Consider the following 13,914-nt stretch of genomic DNA (forward strand, 5'->3'; position numbering starts at 1 on the left):
AGCGATGTCGCGAACTACTGCATGTATCGGTTGGACAATACGTCGAGGCTCGTTACCTCGGGAGACGCGGGACGGATCGCGAAGTACGTCCAGCGCTGCCGTGGGATTCGACCCACGATGCGTAGCTTCGACGGCACTGACGCGATTCAGTTACTACCGTTCCTGAAGGATATACGTATCACCTTCAACGCGCAACACCTAACCGAAGGTGTTGCCGTCCGCGTCTTCGCGCATTTTCTTGAACGCGACGCGGAAAGATTGTATACGAGTTATACCATGCGCAGACTACGCGCTGGCCAGCTTCACGAAGACATAAGCTGGCCTGGTCTCGTCAACCAGTTCATCAAACTCTACCTCACGGACGACGTGTTAGGTGAAGCGTATGATACCGTCGCGACCGCGCGACAGCATCCCCACGAGACGGAGAACGCGTACGCGGATCGATTGGAGTCCGCCGCGTTCTCGTGCACCGCGGTGTTCACGGAACAAGCACTCGCGCATTATTTCGTGCGCGGACTAGCCCCGGCGACCCGAGCCGCCGTGGCTGAGACGGTGCAACGACTGCCCGGATCGCAGAAGACAGACCTCTCAAGCATCCGCCGTATAGCGACGGCGGAAGGTACTACCTTCCGCGCGCGTCGCGGCCTACCCCTGCCGAATCCGAAACCGGCAGGGAGAGCGGGTCGACCATCGAGGTCGAACGCGACAAGTTCACCCGCGACAGCCCTCCATATTGAAGAAGATGAGTGGCAGGCCGACCCTGTCCTCATCGCGCGAGGCATGGAGCAAGGGGGAGGTCGACCTCCCACACCGGCGTCAACGGGGTCGACCGGAAGCTTCGCCACCGCGTTCGCGAATACTCCGCGCCTGCCTTGTGGTACGGACCACAAGGTGCAGGAGCTGGACATTTCGCGTCAAGGAGGGGATCGCATATCGGCAAGCGTCCCCAAGTTAACCGAAGAGGAGACGCGTCACGCGGCATCTTTCGCATCCACAGACGGTAGCGCGTACGTCTGTTGGCTATGCCGTACGTACGGACATGCCATGTACGCGTGTCCATTCCTGTCGCCCGAGCAATGGATGTTCACCGCGTACAGGAATTACAAGTACCAGATGGAGACGCGTCCTGGAATGCGCAACCTCCTTCAGCAATCGGCTCGCGAAGACCGCTTTCCGCGTCAAGGGTACCCGAGTCGAGCGGGTGCGGGCGCCCGCTTCGCTCCCCGGGGTGGCGGGTATCGTCGTAACGAACTCGACCAACGCGGGAGACGCGACTTCCGCCAGGCGGACAGGCGATATCCGCGTCATGACGGAAGGGGAGACCGGGACCGTTCCCGACTCCCGCCGGGGGTACAGAACACGATAATGTACCTCCAGGACTGGGCAGAGGATACGCATGCCCTGCCCAGGGGGGGGGGCGCGAAGGAGATCCGGCACCCGCGGCCCCGCAAATTTTGCAACGTCCGGACGTGGTGAATCAAGGCCTCGAAGTATCCGAATACTTCGACCAAGCCGCGAGACCGAGATGGACCACGCCCGCGCCCCCACTCGACGAGGGACGCGGAGGCGCGCCAGCTATCGGTAGCGACGCGCTTAGCTCTGATAGCTCCGGTAGCTCAAAAACGCGTAAAGACGGTTACGTTCGCGCGGTCGCGTGAGCCGTCTTTTCCATATCCCATCGACCCGTCACCGCGAGCCCGACAAGGGCACGGGGGATATTTACCGATAATATCCCCCGCGCCCTCACGCGAAGACGCCGAGACTCGCATGATTCCGGCGCAGGAAATAAGGGACGTCGTGGCTTCCGTATGCCCGACGCCCGAGAAGAAGCTGCCAGGGCCCCCCGTGAGCTGTAAGCTGCGGGAGGACCGCGAACCGCGCCAGGACGCGACTAGTCGTGCGGACGTCAACGAACAACAGACGTCCCGCGACCAAGGAAGAAGGACGCGTAAACGCGGAAAGAGCCGCCGCCGGCGACCCAAGCGAAATGACCTTGCGAATCGGACCGCGCCGAAGGTTGTCGACGGCGTCATCTGCTTGATGACGTCGAAGATATATAATGTCCTCGGCTCGATAGCCACGGAGGGCAACGCGTTCAAGCCCTACACTATCGCCGTTGATACGTGCTCGGGATACAATCTGGTGAGGAAGGCCGACCTTCCTCCCGACTGGACGCTTTACGTAATACGCGACGCGCCTCTGCCACGGCTGGCGGGCGCGAATAGCAACCTGCTCAAGCTTAGCGCGGTTGTCCGGCTGGCCTTCCGGCTCCGGAACACGACGTTCCGGGTTCCGTTCGTCGCGGACCAGCTCGCGGATCCCGTCCTCCTTGGGACCGCGTTCATTGACGCGCACGTGCGTCGTATCGATGTCGACGCGCAGAAGCTCGACCTCCGTCAAGGTGGCTCCATTGCCATTGTCGACGGGAGGGGGAGCCGTCTCCCCCGACCAGACGACAAGGCCGTCAGACGAGCCGAGCTGACGTACGCGAAGAAGCCCCGCAGGCGATCCGTATTGCCCGCTGGGTTACCATCCCCGCGATGTCACAAGCTCGCGTACGCGTAACGATCGCGGGGAAGGGGTTCGTCTTCTTGGAACCAAAGCCGTCGCTTCAGCACCGCCTCGGGGTGAGGTTGACCAACGGCGTAGCCGAGGTCCTACCGCACCAGACCTTCGAGGCCGTCGTCGCGAATTTTTCGCGTTGCACAAGACGGCTACCAAAGCACACCGTCGTTGGCTACGCGAAACGAAACCCCCTCGCGATCCTAACGCCGGAGCGCCGGGTCGCGGAGGAGATCGCGCAGGCGCTACACCTGACCGATTTGACCGATCAAGTCGGGGAGGTAGGAGTTGGCCGATCCAACTCCGATGACCAGACCACCGCGGGTGACGGTCAGGTTGACACGGACGAACGGTCACCTTTATACCACCCGGCGGCGGGGGTACTGTACCCCCACAGAATAAGGATCCCGAAAATCCACCGATGGATTGGGAAAAAGAGGTTGACCTGTCATACATCGAGGATGACAAGCTCCGTGGCCACGTACTCGAAATGCTCCGTAAGCACTCGAGTCTATCGAGCGGTGCGCTCGGAACTATCCGAGCGACGGAGCACCGCATTACCCTCGAACCGGGTACGAAGCCGATACGCTCGATGCCCTACCGTAAGGGGCCCGCGATGCGCGAAATGGTCGCGAAGGAGGTCACCAAGATGTTGAACGCAGGGGTTATCGAACCCGCGAGCACCAAGTGCGCGTCCCCGGTGGTGCTCGTACCGAAGAAAGACGGCTCTCTTCGGTTCTGCGTAGATTATCGGCGTCTCAACGCGAAGACTGCAGCGGATTCGTATCCGCTGCCACGGATGGACGACTGCATCGACTCGTTAGGAGATGCAGCCGTCTTCACCACGTTGGACTGCAATTCCGGTTATTGGCAGACCCCGGTTGCTCCGGAGGACCGGGATAAGACAACCTTTACGACGCACATGGGCACGTTTCGCCACCTGCGAATGCCGTCCGGACTAAAAGGGGCACCGGCCACCTTCCAACGCGCCCTGGATATTATTCTCTCACGCGTTCGCTGGCAAATATGCCTCGTCTATCTCGATGACGTTATAATGTTCTCGCGTACGCACGCGGAACATGAGAAGCATCTCAGCACTGTCTTGAGCTTGCTTGGTAGTGCCGGAATCTCCCTCAAGCTCAAGAAGTGTAGCTTCTTTCAGCCGAAGGTACACTACCTGGGGCACGTCATTTCCCCAGGTAAGTTAATCGTGGCGGACACGGCGGCCGATGCCTTCAAGACGTTCACGTTCCCGAGGACACTTACGCAAGTGCGCTCGTTCCTCGGGGCGTGTAACGTATACCGCCGATTCGTTAAGGGGTTTGCGAAGGTAGCGCGTCCTCTGACCGACATGACGCGCAAGGATGCGGATCCTGACTTCTACAACCCCACGGAGGCCCAATTGAACGCGTTCGAGAACCTCAAGAGGTGTATGATCGCTCCGCCGATCCTCGCGCTACCGCGGTACGGCCGTCCGTACATGATCGACACGGACGCGAGTGCCTACCAGTTTGGCTGCACGCTGCTCCAGGAACACGACCAGCCAAACGATTGGCGCCCCGCAGGCTATTGGTCCTACTGGCTGAACGACAGCGAGCGCAACTACAGCGCCACGGAACGCGAGTACTTCGCCGTAGTGTGGGCCGTCTGCAAACTACGGCCGTACGTAGAAGGAACGAAGTTCACCGTCCGAACGGATCATGACGCCTTGAGGTGGCTCATGTCCCTTACAGAGAGTTCCGGAAGACTCACCCGGTGGCGGCTACGTCTGGCTGAATACGACTTCACCATTCAGTACCGCCCCGGGCGCGTGCATCAGGTGCCCGATGCCCTGTCACGCCTCGTGACGCCTCGTGTCGGCGATGACCCTCGCCCCATCGTCGAGGTGGATGACGACATTCCCACCTTCGACGGGGGTACGACCGTTCGAGACGTATCTAACGAGCTCGCGGACCACGTTTGTACCGCAAGCTGTGACCATCAGGCCGTCCATGTCTTCGTGACGACACGGAACCCAGCCGGGTCAAGGACGAGGTCGCGCGCACGAACGCGCGACGAACCGCGAGGCGACGACGAATCCCCCGCTCTCCAAGGACCCACTTCGTTTTGGGAGGAGAACGACGAGTTCGACGCCGTCGACATCGAGCGCGCCGAAGACCCCGAAGGCGGCGCGCCCGACTCTCCGGTCGTGCCACCGCAGGACGACCTCCCGGCCCCTCTTACGATAGAAGAGATAGCCGAGGAGCAACGCGTGGATGACTTCTGCCAAACCGTCTTGGCACGACAGTCAGAGTCCCGGGACTCCGCGTTCTTCGAGGACCACCAAGGGGTGCTCAAACGGAGACACCCCTTTGATCCTGATATCGTCCAGGTGGTGGTACCTCGGACGCTCCGCGCTAGGCTCCTCCGCCTGTGCCACAACCCGGCCATCGCGGGACACCCGGGCCAGAATCGTATGTACTTCGCCCTTCGACGCGAGTACTACTGGCCCCATCTCGCTGCAGATGTCGCTGCCACGGTGCGAGGGTGTCGGACCTGCGCGATGAACTGGGTCAAGTTGCGGAAACACCTCAACCGTTTGAAGTTGTTCCCCGCCAAGCGGCCACTCGAGAGCCTTGCGATTGACATCTTGGGTCCGCTCCCGAAGACGAAGGCAGGGAAACGTTTCCTCCTCGTTATCACAGACCGCTTCACTAAGTTAGCACAAGTTGTCGCGCTTCGAACAGTGACCGCGTATACTGTCGCGACAGCATTCTGTGACGCGTGGGTCTTCAAATACGGTGTTACGCGTTCGCTGTTGTCGGACAACGGTCCTCAATTTAACGCGAAGTTCTTCCACAGCGTGTGTCGCGTACTGGGGATAACTAACTTATATACGTCCGCGTATCATCCCCAGACGAATGGACAGGTTGAACGTTACAACCGGATTATCGCGTCAATGCTTCGGAACTACGTCAACGAGCATCAGGATGATTGGGACGTGTACGTGGGACCGCTTACGTACGCGTACAACTCCCACGTACACCGAACCACGCGTACGACAACCTTTGAGCTCGTGCTCAGCAGACCCCCCCGGAGTTCTCTCTTCGAAGAGCCGACGGGGACGCGCCCCCTCCGGACAGGGGAACTCAACGCGCAGAGTTTCTCAAGACCTTGGACGAGATCATCCAAAAAGCTTACGAAAGCTTGCATCGTACGCAAGCCCGCTACAAACGCGACTTCGATAAACGCGTACGAAGAATTGACACGCGACTCAAGCCGGGGGACTACGTATACCTCAACCCCACCGATCGGGCGAAGACGTCGAACAAGCTCGCGTCACCTGCCGTTGGACCATACCGCGTACTGGCCAACGACAAACGAACCATCACGATCGACCGTGAAGGGGTGACGGAGCGCGTCTCGGCGGACCGCTGCCTGTACGCGCCCCCTCCGACGGACGCGCCACGAGCAAGTGCAACAACCCCAGGTGACTTTGCCGACAAGGACACCGAGGGCACGCAGTACGTGGTCGAGCGTCTGCTCAAGCATCGCGCAGTAGAAGACGGAACTACGGAGTTCCTCATCAAGTGGGCTGACTACGACGAGCCCACTTGGACTGCACGAACACATGTTCCCGAGGAGCTAGTGTCGCGATACGCGAAACGACTGAGAACGCGTACAGGCAGGGAACTCACCTCCGAAGTGAACGCGGTCGTTCACTCTTGAGGAGGGGGCCCCCAACCGCTTCGTCACCGCGTAATTAACACGTCGCGGTTAGGAACAGATGACGCGTACGAACGGACAAACGTACCCAACCGGGGCTGCCAACGAAAGCGCGAGAAGCCAAAACGAATTGACCATCAAGCTCATCGAACACGACCGACGTCGTCAACAAAGCGCGAAAAGCGAACACAGCACGGACTGTACAACGAAAATGGCAAGCCCTGGAACATCAAGTACAGGAGGGGAGCATGCGATCTCCCAAGATACGCGAGAGCGTCACGATAACACTCGCCGTTCGAGTGCTCGAATCGGAAAACAAGAGCGACGCCAATACGTATGGACAGCCCAAGCTCACTGCGCGACACACAAATACCAAGCAGCTCGAACCGCTGGTAAGGAAGCGTGTCGCGTACTTGCCAACGAGAAGTAGGAGGGCGACTTAACCCTCCTAACCAGGAAATGACGCGAACGGTCGCGACGAGCTCCACGCGTAGGGGGACTCATGATCCCGCGACCGCGCACGACCGAAGGGGTACCGATGAAAAAAGGGCGGGCCTACCAAAATTAGAAAGCCGCGCGGGCCGCCATACCCCTCCAGCCAATCCGTTACCACGTACCCAAAATTATTTTGGGGAACGTACCAAAAATATGGGGAAAATACAGTCCGAATGACACTGTATGCCAAACCGCCGCCGCCTCCGGAAATAATCAAAAAAGAGGGGTGACGTACAGTGGGGCAAGACGCACGTGCGCACGTGCGCATACGACCGACAGGACAAGTGTCGACAGGAACGACACGCAATCGGACAACGAAGGTCAGCGCGCGGAGCAAGCTGCCCTCCGCGGGGGTAAGAGCCACCCAGCACTGAGAGGGCACCGGAGCGGACCCTGACTCCTCCCCCAGGCGAATACGCCGACACAGTCGCGCTCGTGCCGCCCAAGGGGCCTACGACGAAGCTGTCGCAATTTACCATCCACCGGGCGCGCGACCGACTCCGGGTCCCGAAACGCCGGCCGGAATTTCTTCCTCGGAGTCGGAGGGCTCGCGGGCGTCCGCCTCACGCCACGAACACCTCCCCGCACAGTACGGGAACGAATCTTGAGGGCGAAAAAGCGACCGCGACCATGACACCAGCGCGCCAGGGACGCGACTCCTCGCGACGCGCACACAACCCAACCCCCCCCTCTATACTTCTATCTAACGTTTGTTTACCGCGAGCGCATGCACAGAGATCAAGAACATCGCGCGCCGCGCCCAGGTGCTGCGCGGACCAAGGATGCAACGCCGCGGCTCACCGCGAGACGGAGTATGACACCTGCGCGACACTCGAGTCGTGTCGAACGGCGACGCCGTAGAGCGCGCGGATTGACGGAACCGTACCGGAGGGCGGTACGGAAAGGCCCCTCGACGTTCTCACAAACCAAGCAGGCGATGAACCGGCGGATGTCGAACCCGCCGGTAAAAAGATCTTCCGCAAGCTGGCGACGCCTGGGCTCGACTTGATCCCGCGCAACGGTGTGAATTACGCGCTCACAGGACGCAGAGCGTGCACGACGACTATGAAGCACTTCTGTGAGCTCGTCGGCGCGCTCGACGCGATCTTGAGACAGACCTCTACCGGAAGGAAACTATGACGCAGGAAAAAAATCGGTGGGGCTATGCGCAGAGGTGGCCGCGCCGATGCCCCGCTCATCGACAAAGTCGGGCATGGGAATACGAGACGCATACACCGCGCTACGAGATGAGTCAGGGCCGAAAGGGGCGGAAGGGGACAAAACAAAGAGGAGGATAGGAGGTTCCGTGTAAGTCCGGACGGCAGCCGATGTGGCGATACGAGGTGCGGTCGGACAATGTACCGGCCGCCGGCGTGGATAGAAAAAAAATGGAGGGCAGATGCCACTTTTCTCGCGATGACATATCAGAGGAGTCCTACCTCCCCTCGCCGACAAGGAAGAAGGTCAAGAAGATGGAGGAGGGACGTTCGCCCTGCCTCCGACCCAACGAGACACCCGGACGCGCTCGTATGGGGCACGCGAGCGAGACGAGAAGCGAAGTGCACTACTGTCTTCCCTGAACTATCGAGCAATTGCGATGGCTACCATATCTTGTGACAGCCCGCTCGCGTGAAATTTCGAGGAGGCGGCAAAACCGCGGACACGCTGACAGACTCTTTAACGAACGAGAGGGTCCTTTACGACTAAACGTACGGAAGCGGGGTGGTCCGATCACCCAGGAGTCTCCGCGACGCCCTGCCACCATGCCTCGACGACGCGTACGGCAGTCGCGTAGGGAAGACCGCGCGGAAGGAGGAAAATCCCCACGTGGGACGGGGCGCATTTTCGGCAAACGTAAGGGGTCCTCTTCGCACCCTGACGTGTTTTTCGTTTCACACAACAGTTGTGTACTGAAAAACGGGGTGAGGGCCGCGGAGCGTACGTGACGTGAAGGGGACCCTCGATTTCCGACCTCACACCCCTCGCTCGCCCCATCGAACGGGGTGGGGTTCCAAGGCCGTAACGCGAAGGAGAAAAAAAAGGGGGGAGGAAGGAAGAGTCGGACGGTCCGTCGGTGAGCGACATCACGGACCGACGCCAAGTAAGGAAAAAGGATCTATCGATTTTACGGGAAAGCAAGAGTCGAGGAAGGAACCTCGAGGTATAGCAGGGCCGCACGACTAATGGCTCGTGCCATCAGTAGCCCCTGCCGGACCAGAAACGTGGGAAGGCTGGGGACAGTAGCTCGGGTGCCGAGGCACCTCCGACCCGAGCTCCTCCAACGACGGTATGGTGACCTCGCTGTGCCGCGGCCAAACGTGGGCCGACGCGTCATGAGTGAAGCCACCACCCTCGGCACGGAGGGTTTCGTATCCCGGTTGGGCATAAGGATCCCGAACGGCAGGGCGCGATGCGGACGCCCCAGTGTGACGGGGTGTCGCGAACCCTCGTTGTGCCGCGACACGGAGATCGTCTCGTTCGCGGCGGTATCGGTCGCGATCCGCCAGAGCACGCTCGAGAGCCTCCGACTGCCGACGGGACGATTCACGGAAATTGTCTAAGGCTCTTTGAGCTCGGCGGAGGTCCGTCGCGTGGACCTCCCGCTCCGCGTTGATCCGGCGTGCTTCGTCGCTGCGCGTAAGATACCAGCTGGCGAGGGTGCTCAACAACCCGCCAACCTTCCAAACCCGACGAGACGAGGTCCCGAGGGCACGAGCCAGGCCGGGAATGGCCAAGATGTCCCCCGGCGATAAGACGAGCTGTGGCGTCGCGGAAGGGGGAGTAGGGTCTTGACGCGCCAAACTCAGAGGGGGAACAGGCGGAACCCCCGACGCAAATTGAGGAGACACACCGGGTGCCTCCGGCGACTGGAAATTGATCATGCGCGACGGCGCGAAGGCCGGGACATCGCTGTCCACCTCTCGGTGTCGCTTACGTTGAGCCTCGCGACGGGCGGAGCCCACACCGGCCCCTCTCCCCGTGCCAATCGGTGAAGGTTGGGGAGAGGCCGGCTTCGCGACGAACGCGTCGGACCGCAGGTCGTACAGGAGGAAAGCGCTTCGCTCGCCCGTGGTGTAGTCGGTCCACGGGCGATGCGTACGCTCGGAGACTTGACACGCGCGGTGCATAAGGGTTAGCACAGAGGCGAGGTCCCACATCGCGTGTTTGGAGTTCACTTCCAGGCGGTGGAGTGGTACCACGGGGAGGTCGAAAGCAACCCTTCCAAGCAACGCGAGGACCCCAGTGGGCTGAACAAACACGCGACGGTTGATGTGGACCTCGGCCATAAACGCGTTACCCAGGGCCCACGCCCACTCACGTTCGAAGTTGTGTACAAGCTCGGCGTGGGCCGGGTGATCGGGGTCCGCACAAGCGTAACCAAAATTCTTTAAAGCATACGGAAGCAACGCGTGTACTCCGAAAGACGGAAGGGACTCCCGCACAGCTTCCGGTAGCTCGGGGAAGTCCCTCGGAGTGATACCTTGCTCGAAGGACGCCGATCTGAAGACGCGGCCGTCATCTTCCTCGCAGTGGCGGTAGGTCGCCCAATCGTGGGGCGACACCGCGACCGAGTACAGGCGCATGAGGGAGCCCGCCGATTTCTGGAGAGCCACGCGAGCCTTCGAATAGGCATAAGGACGGGGACTCAGGTAGAGCTCCTCAACCTCGGAAAGGATGAACCGTCGCGGGGCGCCCGGCAAACGACCAACCAGGTGCTCGGCCATGCGGTCGACATAGATGACTTCGCCGGAATTGTACGCGAACGTCCTGTCGCAAGGGATCGCGTCGGGGATCTGATATGGAACTCCCCCGCCCTTGCCCGTCAGCCTAGCAAGGACGAGGCCGGCCTCGTCCACGCGACCTGCCTCGTAAATGCGACGCACGCGCATGAGGTCAGGGCGCAAAACGTCACGCGATAACAACTCCGCGAGGGTGATCCGCGTTCTGGCGTAACGACGCCATGAGAACCTGAGCCGCTCCACGGGCAGCGGCATCGAGCGAGCCAGGGCGGTGCCAAACCACTGGGTGGTGTCGTCGGCCAACTCCGCCCCCGCTTCAACATTACCTCGGGTCTTCAGAGGCAGGAGGCCCGGCTGCCGGCAGCTCCCCCATGCCCCATACGACCCGGGGCGCGGCTGGTAAGGCGCGCTCATACGCGGCGCGTCGGACATGTGGTCAGGAGGAACCTCTCCGACCTTCCTGCGTACGACGTCGCCCCCTTGGGGCAGCGCAGCCCCCGACGAGGCGGGACGAAATTCCACACTCCCGGTGGACCCCAAGGGGCCGCGACTCTTCTGGAAGGGCGGCAGCGCGGGCGCCGCGGGAGGGACAAATCCCCCTGCGCAAGAAGGATGCGCGACGGAGTCCCCAGAAGAGCCCGGGGGAGGTACTGCACGCGGGGGCACGGAGGCCCCCGAGAACGGCGGAAGCGCGGGAAGCCCGACGGAAGGGCCCCCAGACGAAGGACGCGCCTCGGGAAGCGACGACATGAGGACGACGACGCGGTGAGCAGCGCGTGAGTGGCAACGACGGGGAACACCCGCGGCGGCGGGTGAGGAGAGGTGGATGAGGATGCAAAACCGGGGGGCACGGAGTACGGCGGGGACGTAAAGGGGGCAAGGTCGATTGGTGGACGGCGCCGAAGACAGCGCCGGATCAAGGGGGAACAGGGCTAAGGCTCTCTCACTCCTCAAGGGTGAACGCGGACGTTCACTCTTGAGGAGGGGGCCGTGTGGCATAACGACGGTTCGCGATTAGATTTAGATCAGATCAATACGAACCACACCGGCGCACACGTGTACCCCCACGTGTACGGAGGACGCGGGACCACACGCGTACACGTGTAGGAGGCGCGTACCACCGCGCGCACAGTACGCGTCTCACACGTGTGCTGTCAGCCCCGACGGCTGACAGCATTACAGCGCGGGACGACCCGCGCTACAGTAAGTTACTACAGCATACCAGTACTGTAGTATTATGATAGACGCATTGTGTACATTAAATACGAGCGCGACCGGCGGCGGCGAAGGGGGGACAAGCACGGACTTGTCCACGACCTACCGCCTAGGTCCGTCTTCCAGCTTAACTAACGAGCGCGATCCGTCTTCGCGCGCGTTAAACGGGACAAAGCGGGTAGGGGACAGCCGCGTACGCGAGCGAGCCTAGATCCGCCTCCGCCCGTCGGCGCTGGTACGTTACCCAGCGCCGCTCCGGGGCGTCGAGGCGTAGATCGGCCCGCGCGTACGCTCGTCCCCGACCGTCCCGCTCTACCACGCTACCAAGGCCCGCTTCCCTGTCCCGTTAGCTGTGTGTTCTCCCCGTCTTCTCGCCCCTCGTACGGGTCTACGTCGAGCTAAGTATACACCCCTCTCCGTTGGGGGGTGTTATACTACAGGGATGTTTTGAGTTTATCCCTATATCTTTGAACTACAAATCGGGCTTTCCATACTTCTTCGTTACTCCCGTCATCCTTTATGGCCAATAAAAATCTACCACCGAGAATCTTTGCGTTCTTGGGCACTTCTGACTTGCAGACAAGTTTCCAAGTTCCTTTTTCAATCAAACCTTTCAGCCCCTTTTTCTTTGCGGCTCTGAATCTTTCATCAGTCGATCTAAGGTCACCAGGTTTGATCAGTTGCGGTCTGTTTACGGACTTTAAAGGCTTCAAAATTGTGGTTAGGAACATGTCCCGTGGGAGCATGTCTGTAGGTTGAGAGTTTTCTCGAACACAAGGCTTCACTTGCATGTTCATTGTTTCATGCTATTGCCCGTCGTTGCTCTTGACATCTACTATTTTGTCCCTGATACCTGTGATGGTTGCTGGTCCAATCAATTCCTTAATCCCTTCTTGGTAAGCAACTATGTTGGTTTGGTCAAGGTTGTAGTCCTGGGCGGCATCAATGTAGTTATTGATGTGTTCCGTCAGGTCCTCACGCAGTTTTCCAGTGATTTTGTCTTGATTCTCGAATCGCAAAGGTATGTTATGTACGGCTTTTGCTTCGAATTCGCGTCTTCCAGGGGAATAAACCTATATTGGTTGACCGACATGACGTTCATTTTCCTTGTTAGTAGGCATAATCACTCGGCTGCTCTTCTTGTGTTCAACAAGCCTTTCATATGCAAAATCGATGTCGTGCGTGTCTGAGTATAACATTTTTACTGATCCCCACGAAATGCGGTCAGTTGCGGGATGTTTGTTAAACTCTACACCTTCCGCTCGTAAAAAGTCGCGGATGATTGTGAAAACGAACATGGTGCCCCTCAATATTTTGAAAGAGTACAGAGTTTCAACAGGGAGGTCTTCACGTAAATTCTCTAACAGTTCTGCGTCCAAATTACTATCAGATCTTTCGCGAGTAATGTATAGCGTAATAACTGATATAATATCATGGTGAACTGAAGATGGTGGTGTATACGATTTAAGTTCCTTGGTAACGCTTGATAGAGCAGACTGATCAACAACGCTCGTCATTTTTAGGCGCGTTACAGTCTTTGAAAAATATTTAGTAAAATTACTTCAGTCTTATATACGAAAGTCGTTCTGCCACCTTAGTATTATCCTTAAAATTTTCCCTTTTATAGCTCACACTATTTTCAGTTGAATACCTGTACGGGTGTCCAGAATTTACAAGTAGTACAATAGTACACACGTGTGCAACTTTCACACCTAGTGTAGTGTGTCACACGTATCGCAGTTTGGTTTGTGTCAACTGTGTAATACGTGTTGTGTACTAGTTAGGGAAAGATGCAAACAATTGAAATTGGTCTCTTGATAGTGGCAAAATAGCTTCTGAAATGTTTCAAAAATTGTTTCGAATTGGAGAATAAATTTGAAAAAGATTCCAAACAATGTTTTGCTACTTTTCTAAATTTGGCGTGAGTTGGCGTTCGCGCAAGAATTGGGCGCGGCGGCGGTGAATAGAGCTGATGAGGTGGTTGTCGAGGTCGTGCGCGGACGGAAAGAAACGGGCACAAATGTCACAGTAGAAGTCCTCGGCCTCGCGCTGAAGGCGAGCCTCGCGTGCGCGGTGTTTCTTCCCACCCCTGTGTTGGCGGAGCTGATGCCTGCCAGTCAACGTGACTTGGCACACCTGGCACGTGAGCAGGGGCGCAGGAGCAGGCTTTTTCCGGATTCGTGAGGTGGCCACGCGA

This window comes from Chondrus crispus, genomic scaffold (assembly GCF_000350225.1).
Source record: "Chondrus crispus Stackhouse genomic scaffold, scaffold_157, whole genome shotgun sequence".
Lineage (NCBI taxonomy): Eukaryota > Rhodophyta > Florideophyceae > Gigartinales > Gigartinaceae > Chondrus > Chondrus crispus.